Here is an 11,209-nt window from a genome sequence, read left to right as displayed (position 1 = left end):
GCTTCACACACACACACACACACACACACACACACACGGACACATGGACACACGGACATGTACACTTCCGATCCCAGCAAAATGCTTCACACACACACACACACACACGGACACATGGACACACGGACATGTACACTTCCGATCCCAGCAAAATGCTTCTCACACACACACACACACACACACACGGACACTTCCGATCCCAGCAAAATGCTTCTCACACACACACACACACACACACACACGGACACTTCCGATCCCAGCAAAATGCTTCTCACACACACACACACACACACACACACACACACGGACACATGGACACACGGACATGTACACTTCCGATCCCAGCAAAATGCTTCTCACACACACACACACACACATGGACACATGGACACACGGACACGTACACTTCCGATCCCAGCAAAATGCTTCACACACACACACACACACACACACACACACACGGACACTTCCGATCCCAGCAAAATGCTTCTCACACACACACACACACACACATGGACACACGGACATGTACACTTCCGATCCCAGCAAAATGCTTCACACACACACACACACACACACACGGACACGGACACTTCCGATCCCAGCAAAATGCTTCACACACACACATACACACACACACACAATGCGCTGAGCACAAAATAAATGCTTATTAACTACAACTGACCCAAAATAGCAAAATGCACAGAGTAAATTAATCAAGCCTCTCCCGGCGGCTTAACAGGATTACAAATTCGGCAAAAATTGACCACCAGGAGATCAATACGCTTCTACTTAAAACCAAATGGAGCCAGAACTTCTTAGAGGGGAAACCACACACACGCGCACACACACACACACACACGATTTTTTTTTTCCATTTCTTATTAAGACTTCTAAGGCCTGTGTGTGTTTGTGTGTGTGTGTGTGTGTGCGTGCGCGCTTGCGGGTGAGTGGGTGGGTGTACGTGTGTGTGTGTGCGCATGTGTGTGTGCTTGCGGGTGAGCGGGTGGGTGTACGTGTGTGTGTGCATGTGTATGTGTGTGTGTGTGCATGTGTGTGTGCGTGTGCTTGCGGGTGAGCGGGTGGGTGTACGTGTGTGCATGCGTGTGTGTGTGTGTGTGTGCGTGTGTGTGTGTGTGTGTGCTTGCGAGTGAGCGGGTGGGTGTACGCGTGCACGCTTGCCTACCAGCCGAAACCAGCGCCAGGCATCCCGAGCGTGATGCCCAGGCAATTTGGAAGCAGTCACGGCATAAGGATCGTGAAATTGCTCCCGTTAAAAAAAAAAAAAAAAGCCAATCCTGGTCCGCAGCCTCTCTCCCCTCCGCTCCTGCACAACCACCGAGAGTTACATCACGGGGGTGGAAATGGCCCATCCGTGTGGAGCCCATGAAGCCAGGCAGCACAGCCGCGGAGGCCCCTGACGGCCGGGCCGCGGTCCCGGAGGGGAGGCGAGAGGGGACCCTCCTTCCTGCGGCTGCGAACGCACCGGCTTCTCTCCGGTCCGGGAACCTCCCTCCTGCCCACTGCGTCCCTTCCTTCCGCTCCCTTCCAGCCCACCATTCAGAAAAACGGGAACCCATAGCTATAAATACATATGTCATGTGGGAAGGGGGCACTGCCTGCGTTTCGAGGCAGCGGGACCTGCCTGGAAGGTCTGTGGAGGCGAAATTATCCCGTGTAAGAGGCTCAGGTCCAGGGGGGAAACCCGGGCCCCTCCACGAGGTCACTCCTCGTCCTCACCCCCTTCGTCCCTCCCTTATGGGGCACGCTGGGGCCCATCTGCCGAGCTGGAGCCCCCCGTGTCTGCAGCGGGCCTCGGGGGGCCGGGTAGCCGGGGGGCCGGCTCTTAGCCTCAGGCCCGTTACCAGAGCTGGACCCACCCGGGGCCCATCTGGACCTTCATCCCCCCGCCCCCCACCCCCTACCCCGGCCTCGTGTGTCTGCCTCGGCCACTAACTAAACAGACACGGGCCCTGATTGCTACCAGACCCGCCAGGCGTCAGCCGCCTCGGACTGGGTCTTCCACATCGATTCCCCGCCCCCCCGCCCCCCAACAACATCTGGGGTCCCGTGGAAACTCCAGGCCCGACGGGGGGAGCTCGGGCCGAGAACTCTCTGGCCTTCGCAGTGGCCGCCACGGGCCCCCACGCAGGTCCCTCGGCCCCGCCACCCCAGGAGGAGGTGCCGTACGCATGGCTTCCACATTCACAAGGCATTTCCAGCTCTTGAACCCCGGGTGCTGGTACACAGCATCGGGCTCCCATGGATGCACGTCTCTCCCCCTGGACGGCCGCCCCTGAGAGAAACTAAACTGCACCCCCATCGCCACCCAGAATTCCTGACAGGGGGGCCGTTTCTGGTGCCTAGGAAAGGGGGCCAGGGTGTCCCCATCGGGACTCGGGGTGACGTGTTTAAGGACTTTTTAAAAAGCTCCCCCCCCCCCCGCCCGCCCCGGCTCCCCCGTACCCCCAGACAACAGGGTAGAAGCCGCTCGCTTTTCTCAGAAAATTCTCAGCCGACCCTCGCTTTCTCGGGGAGGCCGAGCCTGCCTGGGGGGATTCAAAGCGGGCGATGCTGCCTGCACGCTCCCCCACCCCCCCCCCTCTCCGGTCGTAAGACGGCCCCTCGGAAGCCGTGTTTATTCCCGGTGGTCGTTGCCAATCACTCGACAATGCCCGTGTCCCGGGATCCGAGGGCGTCTGAACACACGGCTTCACGGCCGCGGAGAAGGGTCCTGTCTTTTTGACATCTCCCCTGCCCTGTGTGTGGAGGGGTAAGGGGGGGGGGGGAGAGAGAGAGAGAGAGAGAGAGAGAGAGAGAGAGAGAGAGAGTGTGTGTGCACGAGTGCACAAGTATGTGCGTGGAGGGGTTCACTCACTCACGGTCCACTCGCTAACACCCAGGAGCCCCCCAATACGGCCACGAACTCCACGCCGGGGGCCCCCTCGTGGGGCAGCGACTCCCCAGGACACGGCCCGCAGAGCCGGCCCGGCGGGAGGGCCGGAGACCCTGTCGCTCTGGCGGAATGTCTGACCGGAAAACTTGAAGCTCCAACGACATCCCTGCTCCCGGGCGCTCCTGACAGGACGATCGGGCGTGAGAAGGAGAAGCGGGTGTTACACTCTCAGAGCCAAACGCGTCTCCGGCCACTCACTGCTCACGAGGCAGGCTGTTGGGGGGGTGGGAGGGAGTTCACTTTTCTTCCGAGCGCTGTCTACTTCTGAGCGGCCACGGCGGTGCTTTTTTGGAAAGAAAAGCAAGATCTCACACACACACACACACACTCACACTCACACACACAGAGACACAGACACACACACACACTCACACACACACTCATACACACACACACAGAGAGACACACACACAGACACACACACACACTCACACACACAGACACACACACACACACACAGAGACACACACACAAAGACACACGCACAGACACACACACACTCACACACACACACACTCACACACTCTCACACACACACACACACTCATACACACACACACACACTCATACACACACACAGGCACACACACACACTCACACACACACACACTCACACACACACACTCACACACACACACTCATACACACACACAGGCACACACACTCACATACACACACTCACACACACACACTCAGACACACACACACACAGACACTCACACACACACTCTCACACACACACACACACATCCAGTCCCTTCAAAGCAGTAGACTTCGCATGAACCCCAAACAGGCCTCTGACGCAGGGTCCCCCGGCTCCCGTAAACCAGAGCCCAACACGACTCCTGTCACCCAAACCCAGCACCACACCGACGCGCCAGTCAGACTGCGACCCGGAAAACCCGAGACGGCGCCGAGGGTCAGGACCTCGGAGCAGATCTTTCTCGAGGACATGGATGGAGGGAGGACGGAGGCCCGGCGTCTGTCACACGGGGGATCCCTCCTGTTCTAGGGGGTGGCGGGGGCGGAGGTCGCTGGCCCCCTCAGCTTCTACTTAAAGACCAGAACATAGAAACCTGCTTTGGCCGAAACCGGTGTGGCTCAGTGGATAGAGCGTCGGGTCCCAGGTTCGATTCCGGTCAAGGGCATGTACTTCGGTTGCGGGCACATCCCCAGTGGGGGGTGTGCAGGAGGCAGCTGGTCGATGTCTGTCTCTCTCATCGATGTTTCTAACTCTCTATCCCTCTCCCTTCCTCTCTGTAAAAATCAATAAAAAATATATATTTTTTTAAAAAAAATAAAAGAAAAAGAAACCTGCTTTCCCCCCCCCATAACAGGGTGAGCGGGCGCTGGGACACTCACTCAGAGTTTCCCCCCTCTTCCGGGCCAGTCTGTCCCGTGTCTGACGTTCCTTCGGGGCCGCTCAGAGAGAGCCCGTTTGTTATCGCGGATGCTACCCGGTCCTCCAAACCGTTCGCATCAATCGCCTCTCCGTCCGAAAGAAAGGCGTTTGGGTCCGTGCGGTGATGAATAAAATCAGGAGAAGGAGAAACGCAGGCGATCGCCATGCACGTCCCTCTCGGAGCCGGCTGCGCGCGGGAGCGGCGGTGAGGGAGAAGGACATGGGGGACCCCGTGGCTGGGACGCCCCCCCCCCCTGCCCCCTGACTCCTCGGGTCCCAGGGGTGCCCGTCGGACGCACGGATGTGCCCGGCCCACGTCGGAAGCGATGGGGGGTGAGAAAGAGCTCCTTGGGTTTCCAAACGGGGAAGAAACCTGTGGCACATTCTCTACCTCCCCCCCCCTCTTCCCCCCTCCCCACGTCCCCCCTCCCCGTCCCCCGATCCCGCCACATCCTGTCCTTTCTGGGCCAGCACCGCGTGGGGAGCAGACCCTCCGCTCCCCTCCCAAACCTCCGAGGCGGCTGCTTAACATGCGGCCGGCACACAAAGCGGCCGGGACGGGGCCACCCCGGGAGGGAGCCGCGTCTCGAAGACGCCCGTCCCCCCTCCTCGCTCGCTCGCTCGAGGGAACGGAACGGAACTCTGCCGTTCAGCCCGGACGCAAAACGCGTGGCCGCCTGAGCCCCCTGCGGTGCCTGCGTGCCCACAGGTGTCCCCCCCACGCACACCCTGAAGCAGCCGGGGTAAGGCTGTGTGTCCGCTGTGTGTTGGATGCATGTCGGACACATGTTGGATGTGGGTTGATGCATGTTGGCTGTGTGTCAGCTGCGTGTTGGATGCGTGTCGGACACATGTTGGATGCGGGTTGGATGCATGTTGGCTGTGTGTCAGCTGCGTGTTGGATGTGTGTCGGACGCGTGTTGGATGCGTGTTGGCTGCGCGCTGTCCCATCGTGGGGAGACGGCAGGAAAGGATCAGGCCCACCTCCACGCTGGGCAACCCACGGAGCCCTAGGTGCCACGTGGCTGGCACCAGAAGGTGGCCCTAAAGGAGGGGGATTTCCAGCGGGAGAAGCTGAGAGGCGGCGTGGGCAGGGAGGAGGGAAGGGATCGGGAGGGGGGGTGCTGATTCACACACTCCGCTCCCGGCCAGAGGGTCTGCGGGACTCCGCCAGAGGCCCCTCCACGCGCGCTCACGCACACCACGCGTGTGCCTGCTGCCGAGAGAGGCTCCATATCCCTGTCCCCCGCAGCCGGGGGAGGGCCCGGGGGCCCGGCTCTCACCATCAGACCTTCCAGGCCTCCGTCTACGTACAGGCCCTGCTCTCGCTCAGGCCTTCGCTGCATCGGGACCTGCCGGCGAAGGCCATGGGGAGGGGGGTTCGCTCTCTGCCCCACGCGCCTTCGGAAAGCAGACAGAGGGGGACGTGGGGGAGGTGCCAGGGGACGCGGTGGAAAGACGCTCGGCCATGCATATGCATGTGTGTGTGTGTGTGTGTTAGGGCGAGGGGGTGCACCTTCCCACACACCATTGCACGGGGGCTGGGAGGGGTGACTGACAGACCAGACCCCACACCCACCGCAGCCCGACTCTTTGACGCCTGGCTCCCTACCCCCCCGAACCCCTCCGTCCGGCTCCCTCCCGCATGTGAAGGAGGACCAGGAAACTTGACAATGCCCCCACAAGTGTCTCTCCTCTCGATCACGCATTCACACCCATATCAACATCTCGGCCAGCGCTGCCAGCGGTCAGAACGCACACCCACATCTGTCCTCCTGAAAGAACGTCTAAAAACAGACATCGTCCTAAAACAAACACGGCGCCGGCCGTCAGAATCCCGCCTGGAGTCAGAGCGACGGAGCGAGGTGGGATACACCACGGGGGAGGGGGGCAGTGAGGACAGGCTAGAAGGGGCACCCACGGGTTACAGGACCCCCATAACCCAGGCCCCCCCCCCCCCCCCGGCACAAAAGGATCGGTGTTTTCACCTGGGCTTGGGAGACCTCCCAAAACACTGGATCCTGTGACATCATGCCATAGCCTTTTCATCTCAACAGTTCACTACACAGAGCTCAACGCCGTCTTCCTGACAAGGAGGAGCGTTTATCTGCTGAACCAATGCTCTGGGCAAGAGAGATCACTCCCAGGGCACAGGGCACGACCCCAAAGTTCCCGTCCCCCGAGAGGAGAGAAAACGGTGGGTTTGGCTAAACCTTCCCGCAGGCAGTGAGGGGGCTGAGGAGCTAGCTGCCTGTGACAATCTTAAGGAGAGATCCTCTCACATCTCTGCCCTTCCGCCGTGGGAGGGATTCCCCTCCTCTCCTTCTCCTGGGTCCTCCCCGGGGATTTATTAAAGATGCAGATTTAATATCAGCCGGGGGAATCGCGTCCCTTCTTGGCCAGGGCGGCCCCGGTGCTCCGGACGCATTAAGATTCTCGGCGGAAATTTAAATACCTCCGTCGGGCAAACGGAATCGCATCAGGAGCCATCGGATCTCATTGCTAGAAAGAGAAACGAGATTACCACTGTTCCTTTCCTAGAAGCCTCAATACCATGAGGACATCTCAATGGCCCCTTTACTTCCGGGGGCTGAAGGAGGGAGGGAGGCCCGGGACATCGGAATGGATTTATATTATTTATATCTTCCTTGTGAGGAAACACCCTGCAATCTGCAAAAATAAATTTTAAAAAAAAATGTATATATGTATAACAGAGGAGCGTACGTAAGTATAGGTTACCTCTTAAAAGGCCGTGGCTCCTTAAAAATCCAAACAGCCAGAAGAAGAAGAAGAAGAAAAAAAAATAAAAAATAAAAATCCAGGGGCAGAAACCATGGCAAGCTCCACACCACGCAGCTCTCTCTCAGCCCCTGAACGCATCCTTGTCCTTTATTAATATTTAGCGGAGATGTATAATTGTCGGTGTGTGCTGGGTTGGGGGGGGGTTCTTATGTCGGGAGGTGGGCGGAGAAGACAGGTTTATTGCAGCCATGAAATATTCAACAAGCGCCACGCACAGTGGTAAGCAGTGCGTCCCGGGCGAGCCGGGAGCAGGCAGGCAGGCCCTCCCGTCAGCTGCACAAAGGGGGCTCCTGTTGACATCACCCCCCGGTTCACACCTGCCAAGTCTTGGGTTACATCCTCCCCTGGAGGAGGAGGAGGAGGAGGAGGAGGAGGAGGAGGAGGAGGAGGAGGAGGCCGAGCAAGTCCCATGGAGGCATGCAACCCTGGCTGGATGCTCTCACGGGGACAGGGTGACTCTCGCCTCCCCTCTCTCCCCCCCCCCCCCCCCAGACAAGTTTGCGTGAGCCTGAACCTTCTCTCCAAAGGTGTGGGGGAGTGGGGGAAACCGTTCAGAAAAAAAATAATCAGAAAAAAAGTAAACAGCACACGGGGTCTCCCTCTGTCCCTGCACCCAGCCTGCCCCGTGTCTAAAGGAAATGCAGGGTTTCTCAGAGCTGTCATCCTAACTGCGTTCCGACCGGCCGGATCGATCGCCGCCGAGGGGAGCGTGACATTCCAAAAATTTCCTCCCGCATCATCGCTGTGAGCGTGTCCTACTCCCAAAGAGGGCAGGACTGCATGCAGAGCAGGGACTGGAGACCTCTCCACGCCAGGGGACAGGAGCGAGCGTCTCTGAACTGCTCCTGGTTTTAAGAGAGAGAGAGCAGCAGCCCGCGGAAGGGAGTTTGGCCAGGACCAACTTGTATCCCAGAATTATGGTGGATCCAAGTTTTGAAAATTCTGGGGAAGAGGCAGGAGGCGGGGAGGGGGGAGCAAAGCACGCGGTTTCCCGCAATCTCTCCTTCCTCTGCACTCTAGCTAGCATTCACGTCGAGTTCTCTTATCAGTTTTGGAATTCCTCCACGGCCACACATCGAAGTACAGAGATAGGCGGGCAATTCTGCAAACTCCTTTCAAACGCATGGCAAGCTCCCGAATGTCATAGATGTCTGAATAGGCCCCAAACTAAGCTGGGTTTTTTTTTTTTATGTGTGTGTGTGTGTGTGTGTGTGTGTGTGTGTGTTTCCTTTGCACCCTTCCCCCTATTCCAACTTTGTGCAAACTCGACCTCATCCTGAGATGCAGAGTTGCGTGCTATAAAAAAGTTGTTCGGTGGGTTGATTAAGAAGTCAGGGGAGAGACTCGCTTTCCTGGTTTAAAAAAAAAACAAAAAATCGTAATCACACGTCATGCTGGCCTAGACTTTCCCAAGGCTGCCACTTGCCTCGGAAGGGCATCTGGAAACCCCAGAAGACGATCCGGCACACACGGCTTGGGCAGCTCTGAAGACAGCATTCCTTCTCTCCGACCCGGGCCGTTCCGTTAAATACCGACCGCTATGTGGTCATCGGAGCGGAGAGATTTCAGAAACGGTGCTAATATTGAATCCCATTAGGACGGGCGTGTTTTACGGCGTGACAAAATAAAACAGCGTTACAAAAATGAGCTTTGCCTGGAAAGGGGGGTGGGAGGTTGGGGGCAGAAAGTGGTTGCTGGGTGATTCAAAGCTGCTGGACACCACTGCTTGCTGGCTGGTGGGGCCGTAGAGGCTCGTGGTTAAGAAAAAGCAGAGCGTTTTACTTCAGTGGTGCTGTGTGTTGTTGTTGTTGTTGTTGTTGTTTGTGTTTTGTGAGTTTGTTTTTTTTTTTTTTTTTTTACTCTATTTCAAAGTGGCACGCTTGGGTGTGATTTCCAGCCAGGGGACTCGGGGGCCCCGTGAAAGGCTCTGTGTACCTATTTAGACAGCGTGTGCAGATGGAACCGAAGGGCGTTATCATAATGAAAAGTTTAATCACCCTTATTTACTGCCAGTAAGGGAGCAGCGAGCGGATGCAAACGCCTTATACAGCCCCTCCCCGGCAGGCCCAAGGCTGCGGGAGCTGCGAGGGACCTCGATGGAGGGCTTTATCTAGGAACCTGTCCTTCCCACGTCAGGGAGTGGGAGACAAAGGAGGTCAAGTGGGTGGAAGGCAGGCCCTGTCCTCCTGGTGCAGGGGAGGGCTGCGTAGGGCGGGCCTATTGGGCAAATCAACCCTAAAGTGACTAGCATCTGTTTCCAAAAAAAAAACCCCAAAAAGCATTTTCCCTCATCTGTCTGTGACCATGAAACAGGCAAAAACAGAGCATTTCTTTCATGACATGTCTTCATTCACAGCCTGCATCTTTTCATTTATTTTTTTTCCCCCTTCTTCTTCCTTATAAAGGAAGATTCCTGGGGTGGACTAGGAAGGGGGTGGTGGGACACCTCTTAAAAAAATAAAAATAAAAAATAAAAAACTCCTTCAAGCCACGCAATCCTTTTCCCCTTAAGATCTTTCCAAAGGCTCCCAGGCAGCAGCGTGCTACTGGTTTTTCTTTACGAATTCACTAAGTCGGGTTTTCCTTTTCTTAAACTTTTCTCTCGCCCCATTTGGGTCAATATGTTCTTAATTACTGGTGGGGGGTTGGGGAGGGGGGGGAGCTGGGAGAAGGGGGAGGAGGAGGGACAGCCCCCGGCCGAGCCAGGTAGCCGTGACAGGGGCTGGGATCGGTGCTAACCAGCTATCGATCGGCCGGCAGGGACCGAGATGTTGTGTACAAGAAAATAAAAGCGAAGGGGGGCCCAGCAAGCAGGCTGCCGTGTCCAACTCCATTTTTAAAAGGAGGCCGGGGGCGGGGGGGGGGGGGGAGAGAGAAAAGGGGAGAAGACACGGAGGGCCCCAAACTAACCAATTTATGGCCTTGCCAGGGAGGAGCCTGGAGAATGCTGATGCCGGCTCCCGCGGCGTCTGCTGTGCATGCTAAACACCCGGCTTCAAATGAGAGAGCCGCATCCCGGGCCGGGCAGGAGGCGAACAAAGAAAGCAGCAGCAGCAGCAGCAGCAGCAGCAGCAGCCAGGCCGGCCGCATTCATGAATGAGAAAACCTAAGCGGGAAAGCGATGGACCCGGGACAGGCGCCTGCCCCGAGAACCCTGAGTCTGAGCCACCGGCTCCGGCCGGGCGTCCCCTCCCCCTCCTGCCCATGCCACGCTCCCAAAGCCTGCCCGTCCCTGGGACCCAGGGCCAGGAGGTGGACGAGGGAACTGAAGGCAGAGGAAAAGAACTCAGGAGAGGGACGGCAAAAATCAAGGGATGTGCTTTTAAAGACGTGGTTTGCATCAGCAGTCCCTGCTCTCCTGATACTATTCAGCCTGTTGAAACCAAGGGGATTCAACTAGGGTTTGAATAAAAAAATTTAAAAAAAAAGGGGGGGCGGAATGGGGGAGGAGGGGAATAAGAGAAAGAAATGATGTTCCCTAACTTTACAGAGCCATTACCTGTGAGGAGGGGGAGAAGGGAGCAGAGGAAGGTCCCAGGAAGATGAAATGGTTATCTACAGCAGCCCATCTTTTTTAGGCTAAAAAAAAAAACTGTTATTCCTTAACTGCAATGGTGGTTCACGGACCAGCCCCCATCCCACGCACCTAAAAGCCCCCAGGCCTGATTGGGGGGCGGGGGGGGCGGGGGCTGGCGGGAAATGGTTAGGATGCAAAGGAGAGCTGGGACCGGACATCTGCCACCAAAGCCAGGGATGGATGTTGACAAAACGCGGGTCCTTTGTGTCGTAAGAATATATATCCCTACCCCCGTTCGCAGACCCCCATGCCCCGGGTGAGGGGCCTTGGCCTCTGCCACGCAGACCCCCACCCCAGCCCCACCAATGTCCAGGGCTCGCACCTGGGAAAGACTGCCTGCCTGCCTGCCTGCCTGCCTGCCTGCCTCCCGCAACCCCTACAGGTATATCCGGCGCTTCCACGAAACTCCAATAACAGTTCAGAAGAGACAAAACAGCTAATACTCCTCAGGAACACAGGTCACACCAGGCGC

The 11,209-nt window shown here is 57.3% G+C and overlaps 1 protein-coding gene across 1 annotated transcript in view; it reads right to left on the bottom strand.

The window, feature by feature from the left end:
• MN1 (MN1 proto-oncogene, transcriptional regulator) overlaps positions 1 to 11,209 on the bottom strand; it is a 46,160-nt gene that overhangs the window by 28,800 nt on the left and 6,151 nt on the right. The gene's annotated exons all lie outside the window — the stretch shown is intronic.

The sequence above is a fragment of the Pipistrellus hanaki genome (genome assembly GCF_964339955.1).
Source record: "Pipistrellus hanaki genome assembly, chromosome: 19".
Lineage (NCBI taxonomy): Eukaryota > Metazoa > Chordata > Mammalia > Chiroptera > Vespertilionidae > Pipistrellus > Pipistrellus hanaki.
The sequence above is the reverse complement of the archived record's forward strand: the minus strand, read 5'-3'. Positions and strand labels throughout refer to the sequence as shown.